We start from the raw sequence: 17,586 nt of genomic DNA, 5'->3' as shown, positions 1-17,586 counted from the left end.
TATCCCGGCGTTGGTTTCCCAGCTACTTCCTCCACCACATGACCGGAATCATCAGCCTCTTCCTTCTCCTTCACATCCACACGAGGTGAAACATCAGAAAGCTGATATCCTGGTGCTGGTTCCCCAGCTACTTCCTCCACCACATGACCAGAATCATCAGCTCCTAAGTCCACATCCACAAAAGGTGAAACATCCGACAACTGATATCCCGGCGCTGGTTCCCCAGCTACTACCTCCTCCACATGACCGGAATCATCAGCTTCTTCTGCTTCGTCAACATCCAAGGGGGAGACATCCGATAACTGATATCCCGGCGCTGGTTCCCCAGCTACTTCCTCCACCACATGACCGGAATCATCAGCTTCTTTCTTCTCCTCCACATCCACATAAGGCAAAACATCAGAAAGCTGATATCCTGGCGCTGGTTCCCCAGCTACTTCCTCCACCACATGACCAGAATCATCAGCCTCTTCTGCTTCCTCCACATAAGGTGAAATAACCGATATCTGATATCCCGGTGCTGGGTGCCCAGCTACTCCCTCCACCACATGACCGGAATCATCCGATACCACATATTCCAGTGCTAATGCAGAACGCCCGGTAGATGGGGCAGGTCTACAGCAGTAGAACAGTCTGCCCAAGAAAGCCCTGATAGAACGCACAGCTGCCTGGGCTCTTCCCCTAGCTGGTGGTTGTGGCTCTGGGTCAGCATTGGCAGCTGGCTGTACAGAGGGCTGCTGAACCTCAAGCCTGAGGTTCATTTTGCGGTGCCTTTTACAGCAGCACAACATAGTTCACCAATGAGAATCTCACTAATGAGTAAATTGCTCGAGAGCAAAATCAATCGTCTTCACTTGTGCAAGTGGAGACAAAAGTGAGCCTCTCAATGCTCAACCTCTGCTTATATACACACACGGCTATTATGACATCACTTCCCTGACATCACCAGAGGTAAACATGGGGCTATTATGACATCACAAGAGGGGCTCGGTGGAAGCAGATAGGACTTTCCGGCACTTTCCATCAGATTTTATGTTATACGTCAACACTCAAAATACATAAAAGTGGGCAGAGCCAGAACCGACCAATCAGATTTCTTTGCTTGATTTAAATGGGAACAATTAAAAAGGCTGCCATTCTCACAATATTGATGTCAGGGACCTCGAATATCACAAATGTGGTCCCTGGGGGTTTCCACTTCAAGTTATGAAAAAGTGGGCGTAGCCACCAGCAACCAATCAAATTTCATTCATTGATTTTCAATGGAAAAATATAAAACTGCTGCCATTTTTACACGTTAAATGCCAGCATTCACAAACTTTGGAGTGTTAGTCACTGGGTGACTGTGGTTCACAAGTAGGAAAAAAGGGGGCGGGGCAACAACAGCCAATCAGAATTCAGCCATTGACCTTAATGAAAAATGATAAACCACTGCTAAAATCACAGTTTAAATGCTAGGTGTCCCAAACTTGGCTCAGTTATTCACTGGGTGACTGCGGTCAAAAACAGGAAAAGTGGGTGGAGCCACTAACATCCAATCAAATTTCACCTATGCACTTCAATGTAAAACTTTCAAATACTGCCACTCTCACAGTTTTAAAGCCAGAGGTCCAAAACTTGGCACAGACCATGACATGGTGATTAATTTTAAAATTTAGAAAAATGGGCGGAGCTTAAAACAGCCAATCAAATGTTACCTATTGCTATTCAATGTCAATATATAAGTTGCTGTCATTCTTTTACTGTTACTGGCAGGGACTTCAAACTTGGCACAGTCAGTCACAGGGGGACTGGGATTAAAATTTGAAAAGTGGGTGGGGCCAAAAATAGCCAATCAGATTTTCCCTATTGACTTCCATGGGAAAATGTAAACAGCTGTAATTCTCACTGTATTAAAGCCAGAGTTCCCAGACTTGGCACACTGGGTCACTGGGGTTAAAATTTGACAAGGTGGGCGGAGCCACATACAGCCAATCAGACACATAGCCAACATCCTGTGGTTTCTTCAGAAACGACACCATCTAGTTCTTCTTATTATTATAGGCGCCCCCCCCCCCATTTTCTATACGCTACTCCTCCTACAGTTTTAGGGGTAGAAGCGCCAAACAAGCGAAGTACGTTGCTTGTGCTTTATTAAGCGATCGCACCCTCCGGGCCCCTGCGGCGGACCCCGGAAGACCCCTTTTTTCGTATTGACTTTGACAGGGAAAAATTTAAAATCACTGCCACTCGTACAATTTTGAAGCTACACTCCCCAAACTCGGACCACATATGGTTGGTGTCACCCCAAATAAAAATATTTGTATTTTGGGGGCTCACCCCAAATTAGGCGGAGCTACCAGCGGCCAATGAAAATTTAGCAAATTTTTATACGCTACTCCTCCCAGAGTTTAAGGAGTAGAATTCTGAAACTTTGCACACTTGTTCGGCTCATACCCGAATAGGTTGCTTGTGCTTTTTTAAGCAATTTCACCCTCCAGGCCCCTGTGGCGGACCCCCAAAGACCCCATTTTTCCCATAGACTTTCATTGGAAATTTTGAAACTTTTGCCACTCGTACAGCTTTGAAGTTACACTCACCAAACTTGGGTCACTTGGTCAGGGAGTGAAGCTGAAACATTCTGTCACATTTTGGGGACCCAAAAAAGTGGGTGGAGCCACAAACAACCAATCAGATTTTCCCTATTGACTGCAATGAGAAAATGTAAACAGCTGTAATTCTCAAAGTATTAAAGCCAGAGTTCCCAGACTTGGCATAGTGGGTCACTGGGTGACTGGGTTTAAAATGTATTAAAAGTGGATGGAGTCTACCACAGCCAATCAAATTTCAGCCATTAGTTTAAATGGGAAAAATAAAAATTGCTGCTGCTCTTAGACGGTTAATGGTAGGGTCCTGACACTTGGCACAGTTGGTCACTGGGGGACTGGGATTAAAATTCATAAAAGTGGGCAGAGCCAAAACCGACCAATCAGATTTCGTTAATTGATTTAAATGGGAAAAATTAAAAAGGCTGCCATTCTCACAATATTGATGTCAGGGACTTCGAATATCGCAAATGTGGTCCCTGGGGATTTACACTTCAAATTTTGAAAAAGTGGGTGGAGCCACCAGCAACCAATCAAATGTCATTCATTGATTTTCAATAGAAAACAATAAAACTGCTGCCATTTTTACACGTTAAATGCCAGCATTCATAAACTTTGGAGTGTTAGTGACTGAGTGACTGTGATTCGCAATTAGTAAAAAAAAGGGGGCGGGGTAACAACAGCCAATCAGATTTCAGCCATTGACCTTAATGAAAAATGATAAACTGCTGCTATTATCACAGTTTAAATGCCATGTGTCCCAAACTTGGCTCAGTTACTCACTGGGTGATTGCGGTCAAAAAATAAAAAAAAGTGGGCGGAGCCACTAGCATCCAATCAAATTTAACCAATGCACTTCAATGTAAAGCTTTCAAATACTGCCACTCTCACAGTTTTAAAGCCAGAGGTCCAAAACTTGGCACAGACCATGACATGGTGGTTAATGTTAAAATTTAGAAAAATGGGCGGAGCTTAAAACAGCCAATCAAATGTTACCTATTGCTAATCAATGTCAATATATAAGTTGCTGTCATTCTTTTACTGTTAATGGCAGGGACTTCAAACTTGGCACAGTCGGTCACAGGGGGACTGGGATTAAAATTTTGAAAGTGGGCGGGGCCAAAAACAGCCAATCAGATTTTCCCTATTGACTTCAATGGTAAAATGTAAACAGCTGTAATTCTCACATTATTAAAGCCAGAGTTCCCAGACTTGGCACACTGGGTCACTGGGTGACTGGGGTTAAAATTTGGCAAGGTGGGCGGAGCCACATGCAGCCAATCAGACACATAGCCAACATCCTGTGGTTTCTTCAGAAACGACACCATCTAGTTATTATTATTAGCGCCCCCCATTTTCTGTACGCTACGCCTCCTACAGTTTTAGGGGTTCAAGCGCCACACTTTCCACACTTATTCGTCTTATAGTGAAGTACGCTGCTTGTGCTTTATTAAGCGATCCCACCCTCCGCGCCCCTGCGGCAGACCCCAGAAGCCCCCATTTTTCGTATTGACTTTGACAGGGAAAAATTTAAAATCGCTGTTACTCGTACAATTTTGAAGCTACACTCCCCAAACTCGGACCACATATTGTTGGTGTCACCCCAAATTAAAATAAGTATTTTGGGGGGCACCCAAAGTGGGCGGAGCTACCACCAGCCAATGAACATTTAGCAATTTTCTATACGCTACTCCTCCCAGAGTTTCAGGAGTACAATTATGAAACTTTGCACACTTGTTTGGCTCATACCCGAATAGATTGCTTGTGCTTTTTTAAGCAATCCCACCCTCCGTGCCCCTGTGGTGGACCCCCGAAGACCTTATTTTTCCCATAGACTTTCGTTGGAAAACTTGAAACTTTCGCCACTCGTACAGCTTTGAAGTTACTCTCACCAAACTTGGGTCACTTAGTCATGGGGTGATGCTAAAACATTATGTCACATTTTGGGGACCCCAAAAAGTGGGTGGAGCCACAAACAACCAATCAGATTTTCCCTATTGACTTCAATGAGAATATGTAAACAGCTGTAATTCTCACAGTATAAAAGCCAGAGTTCCCAAACTTGGCCCACTGGGTCGCTGGGTGACTGGGTTTAAAATTTAGAAAAAGTGGGCAGAGTCTACCACAGACAAAATTTCAGCCATTCATTTAAATGGGAAAATGTAAAACTGCCAAGCCAGTTCAGACCATTGCTGGGTTGCTCCTGCTTGTAATTGCTTTTGCCTGAGGAAGCGGGCTTGTGTCCCGTGAAACGCGTTGCAAACTGTTTTGTTATTAGGAGTACTAAATTGATTAAAATTGTTTTACCATACAAATTGGTCTTCGTTGTTTGTAGGGTGGGCAACTCCACCATTGCCACCCACAAATTTTATGGTTTTAATATTGGCACTATTTTTTATCCTATTGGCGCCTCTGGTTTATCTATAACGTGATTATCCACCTGGTGGATGGGTGTGGACACCCCTCTTTTTTCTGCACAGAGAGTGACTTCTTAACCTGAGCGGGGACAGGTATAATCTCCCCGTCTGTGATACAAGTGGTTGCCTAATCTCGGCAACCCATACTTGTGAGTATAAACTTTTATTACCTCACTTATAACCACTTATCTCCAATAATACACTATCGGGGGCTCTCGATTGTTTCTCCTTTTTCTCATTACTCACCAAACTTGGGTCACTTAGTCATGGGGTGATGCTAAAACATTCTGTCACATTTTGGGGACCCCAAAAAGTGGGTGGAGCCACAAACAACCAATCAGATTTTCCCTATTGACTTCAATGAGAATATGTAAACAGCTGTAATTCTCACAGTATAAAAGCCAGAGTTCCCAAACTTGGCCCACTGGGTCGCTGGGTGACTGGGTTTAAAATTTAGAAAAAGTGGGCAGAGTCTACCACAGACAAATTTCAGCCATTCATTTAAATGGGAAAATGTAAAACTGCTGCCGCTTTTAGACAGTTAATAGCAGGGTCCTCAAACTTGGTACAGTTGGTCACCAGGGGACTGGGATTAAAATTCAGAAAAGTGGGTGGGGCCAAAACCAACCAGATTTCTTTCATTGATTTGTATGGGAAAAATAAAAAGGCTGCCATTCTCACATTATTGATGTCATGGACCTCAAATATCGCAAATGTGGTGCTGGGGGACATCAAGAATGAGAAGCTTAAGTTCAGTTACAATATACCTTTTAGTTTCAGAATAGAAGTCACCCAGCACTTCATCTACATCTGCAAGTGCACCAAGAGCTAACGCAACCTCCTCCATACTTTCTGTGGTCCCAACCACTCCTTCTCCTGAAGCACCCACAGATGTATCAACAGCAGCCTGCCCATCTGCCCCTTTCTCCTCCTGTTTATTCTCTTTACTTTTTATGTCATTTTCTACACAACTTTCTTTTTTTTCCACATCCACATTTTCATTTAAAGAAACATTTTCAATCACTTCATCTTCAATTAACAAATTCACACTACCATTCTCATTTTGCATTATCTCAATATTGCCAAACACGGTATCACATTTGACTCTAGTAAGCTTTACTTCCACCTCCCTTCCCTTCCCATCACTCTGCATAAGCAAATCACAGTTCCCTTCGGTTAAGGATACAGTTCCCAAAACATTTTACCAATTTTGGACCCCTGTAACTCTGGTTTGCAGAGATGTAGGGACCCCATCTTTGGAATCCAAGTCTAACAATATGTCTTCTACCTGCATGAGACATTTCGTGAAATTCAGACGTTGCTAACGGCCATGGCTGTGATTTATGTACGTCAGCATCACTACCATTGAAATAGCCCAAATAAACAGGTTTTTGTGACCCTAGGCTATGACCTCTTTGGCCTAGGGGCCCGAAACTCACCAGTCATGTTCCCCCTAAGGGTCCCTACAATGCTAGAAAATTTGCCACTGCTGAGCAATTGCCCTTTGAAAAGATGTGAGATTTTGGAAAGTGAAATAGGGAGGCAATAAAAGCCTATGGGGGATTTTGCCAATTTTGGACCCCTGTAACTCTGGTTTGCAGAGATGTAGGGACCCCATCTTTGGAATCCAAGTCTAACAATATGTCTTCTACCTGCATGAGACATTTCGTGAAATTCAGACGTTGCTAACGGCCATGGCTGTGATTTATGTACGTCAGCATCACTACCATTGAAATAGCCCAAATAAACAGGTTTTTGTGACCCTAGGCTATGACCTCTTTGGCCTAGGGGCCCGAAACTCACCAGTCATGTTCCCCCTAAGGGTCCCTACAATGCTAGAAAATTTGCCACTGCTGAGCAATTGCCCTTTGAAAAGATGTGAGATTTTGGAAAGTGAAATAGGGAGGCAATGAAAGCCTATGGGGGATTTTGCCAATTTCGGACCCCTGTAACGCTGGTTTGCAGAGATGTAGGGACCCCATCTTTGGAATCCAAGTCTAACAATATGTCTTCTACCTGCATGAGACATTTCGTGAAATTCAGACGTTGCTAACGGCCATGGCTGCGATTTATGTACGTCAGCATCACTACCATTGAAATAGCCCAAATAAACAGGTTTTTGTGACCCTAGGCTATGACCTCTTTGGCCTAGGGGCCCGAAACTCACCAGTCATGTTCCCCCTAAGGGTCCCTACAATGCTAGAAAATTTGCCACTGCTGAGCAATTGCCCTTTGAAAAGATATGAGATTTTGGAAAGTGAAATAGGGAGGCAATGAAAGCCTATGGGGGATTTTACCAATTTCGGACCCCTGTAACTCTGGTTTGCAGAGATGTAGGGACCCCATCTTTGGAATCCAAGTCTAACAATATGTCTTCTACCTGCATGAGACATTTCGTGAAATTCAGACGTTGCTAACGGCCATGGCTGCGATTTATGTACGTCAGCATCACTACCATTGAAATAGCCCAAATAAACAGGTTTTTGTGACCCTAGGCTATGACCTCTTTGGCCTAGGGGCCCGAAACTCACCAGTCATGTTCCCCCTAAGGGTCCCTACAATGCTAGAAAATTTGCCACTGCTGAGCAATTGCCCTTTGAAAAGATGTGAGATTTTGGAAAGTGAAATAGGGAGGCAATGAAAGCCTATGGGGGATTTTACCAATTTTGGACCCCTGTAACTCTGGTTTGCAGAGATGTAGGGACCCCATCTTTGGAATCCAAGTCTAACAATATGTCTTCTACCTGCATGAGACATTTCGTGAAATTCAGACGTTGCTAACGGCCATGGCTGCGATTTATGTACGTCAGCATCACTACCATTGAAATAGCCCAAATAAACAGGTTTTTGTGACCCTAGGCTATGACCTCTTTGGCCTAGGGACCCGAAACTCAACAGTTATGATCCCCCTAACAGTTCCTACAATGCTAGAAAATTTGCCACTGCTGAGCCATTGCCCTTTGAAAAGATTTGAGATTTTGGAAAGTGAAATAGGGGCCTAATGAAAGCCTATGGGGGATTTTACCATTTTTGCAATATGCCTTCTACCTGCATGAGTCCTTTGGACTCTTGGCTCACACCATCATCTCCAGATGCTGACTGCTCAGGGTCAGGATCCAGGGAGGTTTGTATAACGCCTCCCAAACCATCATGTATCTGCACAGCCCCTGACAACGGCAACACCCCCAGAGGTAAAGTTTTAACGTATTTGCCACCATCTTTGACTGTTAGGGAAGCTTTATCATCTTTACATACATTATCCACCTCTGTCTTGGAAGATTCCCTCCCAACAATCACCTCCAAGATCGTATCTTCATCAACTTCAGGTTTAACATGCACAGCTGTAATTTGCTCAGTAGGTTGATGCATGGCAGGTAAGAGAGACGCCTGACCAGAAGGCTCCTCAGGCGTACTGCCTTTCTCCATAACCACGCAATCTCCCTCACCTCCGTTCAGATATTCATCATCACTGTTTGCTAACATGGCTTGGAACCTCTGACGACACACCAGGGCCTCACTCATAGGTCCCCCGTAAGCTTTCAGGCCCTCAAGCACAGCCTGCTGCTCACGGATCCTCTGTCTCAGGCTTACCAGTTCAGGGTCCATATTCAGAAAGCTCGATTGCCATTTCACTCCGTAGCGAAAGATTGCATTCTTTAGCTGGAACTTCAAAGTTTTTATCAAGAAACAGCATTCATCAACTGCGTGCACCCAAGCTACAGTGTCCTTCACAGTCAATGTTCCTCCCCTTCCCAAGCCAGTGGGATCAGGGTGCTTTGGAGCCGCCTGCTCCATCCTGAGACAGCCGGCCTGCAAGGTAGGCTCCTGCCGACGAAAGGCCTAAGCAGGGCCTTAAAGTTCGGACTATCTCCGCTCCTCCTGCACTGATGGTCGGACAGGCACACCACGGATAGGTCCTTTGAGCAGAGCTCCAACAGTCAATGCTCTCCCCTCAGTGATCCAGTTCAGACTGACAACCGCCTCACCAAACTTGGGTCACTTGGTTATGGGGTGAAGCTGAAACATTCTGTCACATTTTGGGGACCCAAAAAAGTGGGCGGAGCCACACACAACCAATCAGATTTACCCTATTGACTTCAATGGGAAAATGTAAACCGCTGCAATTCTCACAGTATTAAAGCCAGAGTTCCCAGACTTGGCACAGTGGGTCACTGGGTGACTGGGTTTAAAATTTATAAAAAGTGGGCGGAGTCTACCACAGCCAATCAAATTTCAGCCATTAGTTTAAAAGGGAAAAATAAAAAAAATTGCTGCTGCTCTTAGACGGTTAGTGGCAGGGTCCTGACACTTGGCACAGTTGGTCACTGGGGGACTGGGATTAAAATTCATAAAAGTGGGCGGAGCCAAAACCGACCAATCAGATTTCTTTGATTGATTTAAATGGGAAAAATTAACAAGGCTGCCATTCTCACAATATTGATGTCAGGGCCCTCGAATATCGCAAATGTGGTCGCTGGGGGTTTCCACTCCAAGTTTAGAAAAAGTGGGCGGAGCCACCCGCAACCAATCAAATTTCATTCATTGATTTTTTATAGAAAACAATAAAACTGCTGTCATTTTTACACATTTTATTATAGCTATGTAACTATTATAGTACTAGTGTTGTTGTTGTCCAAGTGAGTAGGGGTCTCTCTCGGCTCTTCCTATGGTGGTTCCACACGGAATGGGGGCCGCACCCCTCCGGACTCCACAGCCTTCCAGTCTATGGAAATAAAGAACGGCTCTTCCCTCAGGTTTTTCATCTGATCTTTACGCGCTTCCTGGTTTTTACACAGTAGCTTCTCCAGGAAGTCTTTCAGTGTGGGGTCCATCTCCGGCGGGTAGTCTGGATAATTGTAATAAATGGAGTTTTTGATGACAGCCTCATCCTTCTCCCACTTGTCCATGAATGGGTGTTTGAGGCATGCCATCAAAAAAAGCATGATTCCCGTAGAGAAGAAGTCTACTGAGTGTTCGTAGTCCATCTCTAGGAACACCTCCGGGGCCATATAGTGCAAGCTCCCGTTACATCCTTCAACCATGTCATCCCCAAAGACATCTTGCACTGCCAGGCCGAAGTCAGCAATCTTTATGTTCCCGACTCCGTCCAGGAGGATGTTTTCCGGCTTGATGTCTCTGTGGATGACACCCTTGGAGTGGATGTACTCCAGGCCGATAACCATCTGCGCAGCAAACAGTCTCAGGGTCGTAATGTCAAATGGCTTGTCAGCATCATCTAGAAGTGTCATCAGATCTCCCCCGCTCAGGTACTCCATGGCAAAGCAGAGGTAATTCTTTGACTGGAATGTACCGTAGAGCTGAGTGATAAAGGGACCCTTCCCAAGGGTCTTCAATACCTGACACTCCATGAATATTTCCTCAGGGTCATTATACTTTATAAATGGCCTTTTCTTGACCATTTTAATGGCCAGCTGTTGGTCTCTGGCTCGGTGGGAAGCAAGGTAAACCTTGCCAAATGACCCCTCTCCAAGAAGTTTATGGAAGTTGAAGCTGCCCAAAGTCAGTGGCTTCCTGATGGTCTGGATTCCACTCGGGCCAGCTTCTTCCTCCTTCGCCACACGAGGTGAAACATCAGAAAGCTGATATCCCGGCGCTGATTTCCCAGCTACTTCCTCCTCCACATGACCGGAATCATCAGCTCCTAAGTCCACATCGACAAAAGCTGAAGCATCCGACAACTGATATCCCGGCGCTGGTTCCCCAGCTGCTTCCTCCACCACATGACCGGAATCATCAGCTTCTTCCACTTCGCCAACATCCAAGGGGGAGACATCCGATAACTGATATCCCAGCGCTGGTTCCCCAGCTACTTCCTCCACCACATGACCGGAATCATCAGCCTCTTCCTTCTCCTCCACATCCACACGAGGTGAAACATCAGAAAGCTGATATCCTGGCGCTGGTTCCCCAGCTACTTCCTCCACCACATGACCAGAATCATCAGCTCCTAAGTCCACATCCACAAAAGGTGAAACATCCGACAACTGATATCCCGGCGCTGGTTCCCCAGCTACTTCCTCCACCACATGACCGAAATCATCAGCTTCTTCTGCTTCGTCAACATCCAAGAGGGAGATATCCGACAACTGATATCCCGACGCTGGTTCCCCAGCTACTTCCTCCACCACATGACCGGAATCATCAGCTTCTTCCTTCTCCTTCACATCCACACGAGGTGAAACATCAGAAAGCTGATATCCTGGCGCTGGTTCCCCAGCTACTTCCTCCACCACATGACCAGAATCATCAGCTCCTAAGTCCACATCAACAAAAGCTGAAGCATCCGACAACTGATATCCCGGCGCTGGTTCCCCAGCTACTTCCTCCACCTCATGACCGGAATCATCAGCCTCTTCCTTCTCCTTCACATCCACATGAGGTGAAACATCAGAAAGCTGATATCCCGGCGCTGGTTCCCCAGCTACTTCCTCCACCACATGACCGGAATCATCAGCTCCTAAGTCCACATCAACAAAAGCTGAAGCATCCGACAACTGATATCCCGGCGCTGGTTCCCCAGCTACTTCCTCCACCACATAACCGGAATCATCAGCTTCTTCCGCTTCGTCAACATCCAAGAGGGAGACATCCGATAACTGATATCCCGGCGCTGGTTCCCCAGCTACTTCCTCCACCACATGACCGGAATCATCAGCCTCTTCCTTCTCCTCCACATCCACACGAGGTGAAACATCAGAAAGCTGATATCCTGGCGCTGGTTCCCCAGCTACTTCCTCCACCACATGACCAGAATCATCAACTCCTAAGTCCACATCAACAAAAGCTGAAGCATCCGACAACTGATATCCCGGCGCTGGTTCCCCAGCTACTTCCTCCACCACATGACCGGAATCATCAGCTTCTTCTGCTTCGTCAACATCCAAGGGGGAGATATCCGATAACTGATATCCCGGCGTTGGTTTCCCAGCTACTTCCTCCACCACATGACCGGAATCATCAGCCTCTTCCTTCTCCTTCACATCCACACGAGGTGAAACATCAGAAAGCTGATATCCCGGCGCTGGTTCCCCAGCTACTTCCTCCACCACATGACCAGAATCATCAGCTCCTAAGTCCACATCCACAAAAGGTGAAACATCCGACAACTGATATCCCGGCGCTGGTTCCCCAGCTACTTCCTCCTCCACGTGACCGGAATCATCAGCTTCTTCTGCTTCGTCAACATCCAAGGGGGAGATATCCGATAACTGATATCCCGGCGCTGGTTTCCCAGCTACTTCCTCCACCACATGACCGGAATCATCAGCCTCTTCCTTCTCCTTCACATCCACACGAGGTGAAACATCAGAAAGCTGATACCCTGGCGCTGGTTCCCCAGCTACTTCCTCCACCACATGACCAGAATCATCAGCTCCCAAGTCCACATCCACAAAAGGTGAAACATCCGACAACTGATATCCCGGCGCTGGTTCCCCAGCTACTACCTCCTCCACATGACCGGAATCATCAGCTTCTTCTGCTTCGTCAACATCCAAGGGGGAGACATCCGATAACTGATATCCCGGCGCAGGTTCCCCAGCTACTTCCTCCACCACATGACTGGAATCATCAGCTTCTTTCTTCTCCTCCACATCCACATAAGGCAAAACATCAGAAAGCTGATATCCTGGCGCTGGTTCCCCAGCTACTTCCTCCACCACATGACCAGAATCATCAGCCTCTTCTGCTTCCTCCACATAAGGTGAAATAACCGATATCTGATATCCCGGTGCTGGGTACCCAGCTACTCCCTCCACCACATGACCGGAATCATCCGATACCACATATTCCAGTGCTAATGCAGAACGCCCGGTAGATGGGGCAGGTCTACAGCAGTAGAACAGTCTGCCCAAGAAAGCCCTGATAGAACGCACAGCTGCCTGGGCTCTTCCCCTAGCTGGTGGTTGTGGCTCTGGGTCAGCATTGGCAGCTGGCTGTACAGAGGGCTGCTGAACCTCAAGCCTGAGGTTCATTTTGCGGTGCCTTTTACAGCAGCGCAACATAGTTCACCAATGAGAATCTCACTAATGAGTAAATTGCTCGAGAGCAAAATCAATCGTCTTCACTTGTGCAAGTGGAGACAAAAGTGAGCCTCTCAATGCTCAACCTCTGCTTATATACACACACGGCTATTATGACATCACTTCCCTGACATCACCAGAGGTAAACATGGGGCTATTATGACATCACAAGAGGGGCTCGGTGGAAGCAGATAGGACTTTCCGGCACTTTCCATCAGATTTTATGTTATACGTCAACACTCAAAATACATAAAAGTGGGCAGAGCCAGAACCGACCAATCAGATTTCTTTGCTTGATTTAAATGGGAACAATTAAAAAGGCTGCCATTCTCACAATATTGATGTCAGGGACCTCGAATATCGCAAATGTGGTCCCTGGGGGTTTCCACTTCAAGTTCTGAAAAAGTGGGCGTAGCCACCAGCAACCAATCAAATTTCATTCATTGATTTTCAATGGAAAAATATAAAACTGCTGCCATTTTTACACGTTAAATGCCAGCATTCACAAACTTTGGAGTGTTAGTCACTGGGTGACTGTGGTTCACAAGTAGGAAAAAAAGGGGGCGGGGCAACAACAGCCAATCAGATTTCAGCCATTGACCTTAATGAAAAATGATAAACCACTGCTAAAATCACAGTTTAAATGCTAGGTGTCCCAAACTTGGCTCAGTTATTCACTGGGTGACTGCGGTCAAAAACAGGAAAAGTGGGTGGAGCCACTAACATCCAATCAAATTTCACCTATGCACTTCAATGTAAAACTTTCAAATACTGCCACTCTCACAGTTTTAAAGCCAGAGGTCCAAAACTTGGCACAGACCATGACATGGTGGTTAATTTTAAAATTTAGAAAAATGGGCGGAGCTTAAAACAGCCAATCAAATGTTACCTATTGCTATTCAATGTCAATATATAAGTTGCTGTCATTCTTTTACTGTTACTGGCAGGGACTTCAAACTTGGCACAGTCAGTCACAGGGGGACTGGGATTAAAATTTGAAAAGTGGGTGGGGCCAAAAATAGCCAATCAGATTTTCCCTATTGACTTCAATGGGAAAATGTAAACAGCTGTAATTCTCACTGTATTAAAGCTAGAGTTCCCAGACTTGGCACACTGGGTTACTGGGGTTAAAATTTGACAAGGTGGGCGGAGCCACATACAGCCAATCAGACACATAGCCAACATCCTGTGGTTTCTTCAGAAACGACACCATCTAGTTCTTCTTATTATTATAGGCGCCCCCCCCCCATTTTCTATACGCTACTCCTCCTACAGTTTTAGGGGTAGAAGCGCCAAACAAGCGAAGTACGTTGCTTGTGCTTTATTAAGCGATCGCACCCTCCGGGCCCCTGCGGCGGACCCCGGAAGACCCCTTTTTTCGTATTGACTTTGACAGGGAAAAATTTAAAATCACTGCCACTCGTACAATTTTGAAGCTACACTCCCCAAACTCGGACCACATATGGTTGGTGTCACCCCAAATAAAAAGATGTATTTTGGGGGCTCACCCCAAATTAGGCGGAGCTACCAGCGGCCAATGAAAATTTAGCAAATTTCTATACGCTACTCCTCCCAGAGTTTAAGGAGTAGAATTCTGAAACTTTGCACACTTGTTCGGCTCATACCCGAATAGGTTGCTTGTGCTTTTTTAAGCAATTTCACCCTCCGGGCCCCTGTGGCGGACCCCCAAAGACCCCATTTTTCCCATAGACTTTCATTGGAAATTTTGAAACTTTTGCCACTCGTACAGCTTTGAAGTTACACTCACCAAACTTGGGTCACTTGGTCAGGGAGTGAAGCTGAAACATTCTGTCACATTTTGGGGACCCAAAAAAGTGGGTGGAGCCACAAACAACCAATCAGATTTTCCCTATTGACTGCAATGAGAAAATGTAAACAGCTGTAATTCTCAAAGTATTAAAGCCAGAGTTCCCAGACTTGGCATAGTGGGTCACTGGGTGACTGGGTTTAAAATGTATTAAAAGTGGATGGAGTCTACCACAGCCAATCAAATTTCAGCCATTAGTTTAAATGGGAAAAATAAAAATTGCTGCTGCTCTTAGACGGTTAATGGTAGGGTCCTGACACTTGGCACAGTTGGTCACTGGGGGACTGGGATTAAAATTCATAAAAGTGGGCAGAGCCAAAACCGACCAATCAGATTTCGTTAATTGATTTAAATGGGAAAAATTAAAAAGGCTGCCATTCTCACAATATTGATGTCAGGGACTTCGAATATCGCAAATGTGGTCCCTGGGGATTTACACTTCAAATTTTGAAAAAGTGGGTGGAGCCACCAGCAACCAATCAAATGTCATTCATTGATTTTCAATAGAAAACAATAAAACTGCTGCCATTTTTACACGTTAAATGCCAGCATTCATAAACTTTGGAGTGTTAGTGACTGAGTGACTGTGATTCGCAATTAGTAAAAAAAGGGGGCGGGGTAACAACAGCCAATCAGATTTCAGCCATTGACCTTAATGAAAAATGATAAACTGCTGCTATTATCACAGTTTAAATGCCAGGTGTCCCAAACTTGGCTCAGTTACTCACTGGGTGATTGCGGTCAAAAAAAATTAAAAAAAGTGGGCGGAGCCACTAGCATCCAATCAAATTTAACCAATGCACTTCAATGTAAAGCTTTCAAATACTGCCACTCTCACAGTTTTAAAGCCAGAGGTCCAAAACTTGGCACAGACCATGACATGGTGGTTAATGTTAAAATTTAGAAAAATGGGTGGAGCTTAAAACAGCCAATCAAATGTTACCTATTGCTAATCAATGTCAATATATAAGTTGCTGTCATTCTTTTACTGTTAATGGCAGGGAATTCAAACTTGGCACAGTCGGTCACAGGGGGACTGGGATTAAAATTTTGAAAGTGGGCGGGGCCAAAAACAGCCAATCAGATTTTCCCTATTGACTTCAATGGTAAAATGTAAACAGCTGTAATTCTCACATTATTAAAGCCAGAGTTCCCAGACTTGGCACACTGGGTCACTGGGTGACTGGGGTTAAAATTTGGCAAGGTGGGCGGAGCCACATGCAGCCAATCAGACACATAGCCAACATCCTGTGGTTTCTTCAGAAACGACACCATCTAGTTATTATTATTAGCGCCCCCCATTTTCTGTACGCTACGCCTCCTACAGTTTTAGGGGTTCAAGCGCCACACTTTCCACACTTATTCGTCTTATAGTGAAGTACGCTGCTTGTGCTTTATTAAGCGATCCCACCCTCCGCGCCCCTGCGGCAGACCCCAGAAGCCCCCATTTTTCGTATTGACTTTGACAGGGAAAAATTTAAAATCGCTGTCACTCGTACAATTTTGAAGCTACACTCCCCAAACTCGGACCACATATTGTTGGTGTCACCCCAAATTAAAATAAGTATTTTGGGGGGGCACCCAAAGTGGGTGGAGCTACCACCAGCCAATGAACATTTAGCAATTTTCTATACGCTACTCCTCCCAGAGTTTCAGGAGTACAATTATGAAACTTTGCACACTTGTTTGGCTCATACCCAAATAGATTGCTTGTGCTTTTTTAAGCAATCCCACCCTCCGTGCCCCTGTGGTGGACCCCCGAAGACCTTATTTTTCCCATAGACTTTCGTTGGAAAACTTGAAACTTTCGCCACTCGTACAGCTTTGAAGTTACTCTCACCAAACTTGGGTCACTTAGTCATGGGGTGATGCTAAAACATTCTGTCACATTTTGGGGACCCCAAAAAGTGGGCGGAGCCACAAACAACCAATCAGATTTTCCCTATTGACTTCAATGAGAATATGTAAACAGCTGTAATTCTCACAGTATAAAAGCCAGAGTTCCCAAACTTTGCCCACTGGGTCGCTGGGTGACTGGGTTTAAAATTTAGAAAAAGTGGGCAGAGTCTACCACAGCCAAATTTCAGCCATTCATTTAAATGGGAAAATGTAAAACTGCTGCCGCTTTTAGACAGTTAATAGCAGGGTCCTCAAACTTGGTACAGTTGGTCACCACGGGACTGGGATTAAAATTCAGAAAAGTGGGTGGGGCCAAAACCAACCAGATTTCTTTCATTGATTTGTATGGGAAAAATAAAAAGGCTGCCATTCTCACATTATTGATGTCATGGACCTCGAATATCGCAAATGTGGTGCTGGGGGACATCAAGAATGAGAAGCTTAAGTTCAGTTACAATATACCTTTTAGTTTCAGAATAGAAGTCACCCAGCACTTCATCTACATCTGCAAGTGCACCAAGAGCTAACGCAACCTCCTCCATACTTTCTGTGGTCCCAACCACTCCTTCTCCTGCAGCATCCACAGATGTATCAACAGCAGCCTGCCCATCTGCCCCTTTCTCCTGCTGTTTATTCTCTTTACTTTTTATGTCATTTTCTACACAACTTTCTTTTTTTTCCACATCCACATTTTCATTTAAAGAAACATTTTCAATCACTTCATCTTCAATTAACAAATTCACACTACCATTCTCATTTTGCATTATCTCAATATTGCCAAACACGGTATCACATTTGACTCTAGTAAGCTTTAC

Source organism: Hyperolius riggenbachi, chromosome 8, assembly GCF_040937935.1.
Source record: "Hyperolius riggenbachi isolate aHypRig1 chromosome 8, aHypRig1.pri, whole genome shotgun sequence".
NCBI lineage: Eukaryota > Metazoa > Chordata > Amphibia > Anura > Hyperoliidae > Hyperolius > Hyperolius riggenbachi.
The sequence above is the reverse complement of the archived record's forward strand: the minus strand, read 5'-3'. Positions refer to the sequence as shown.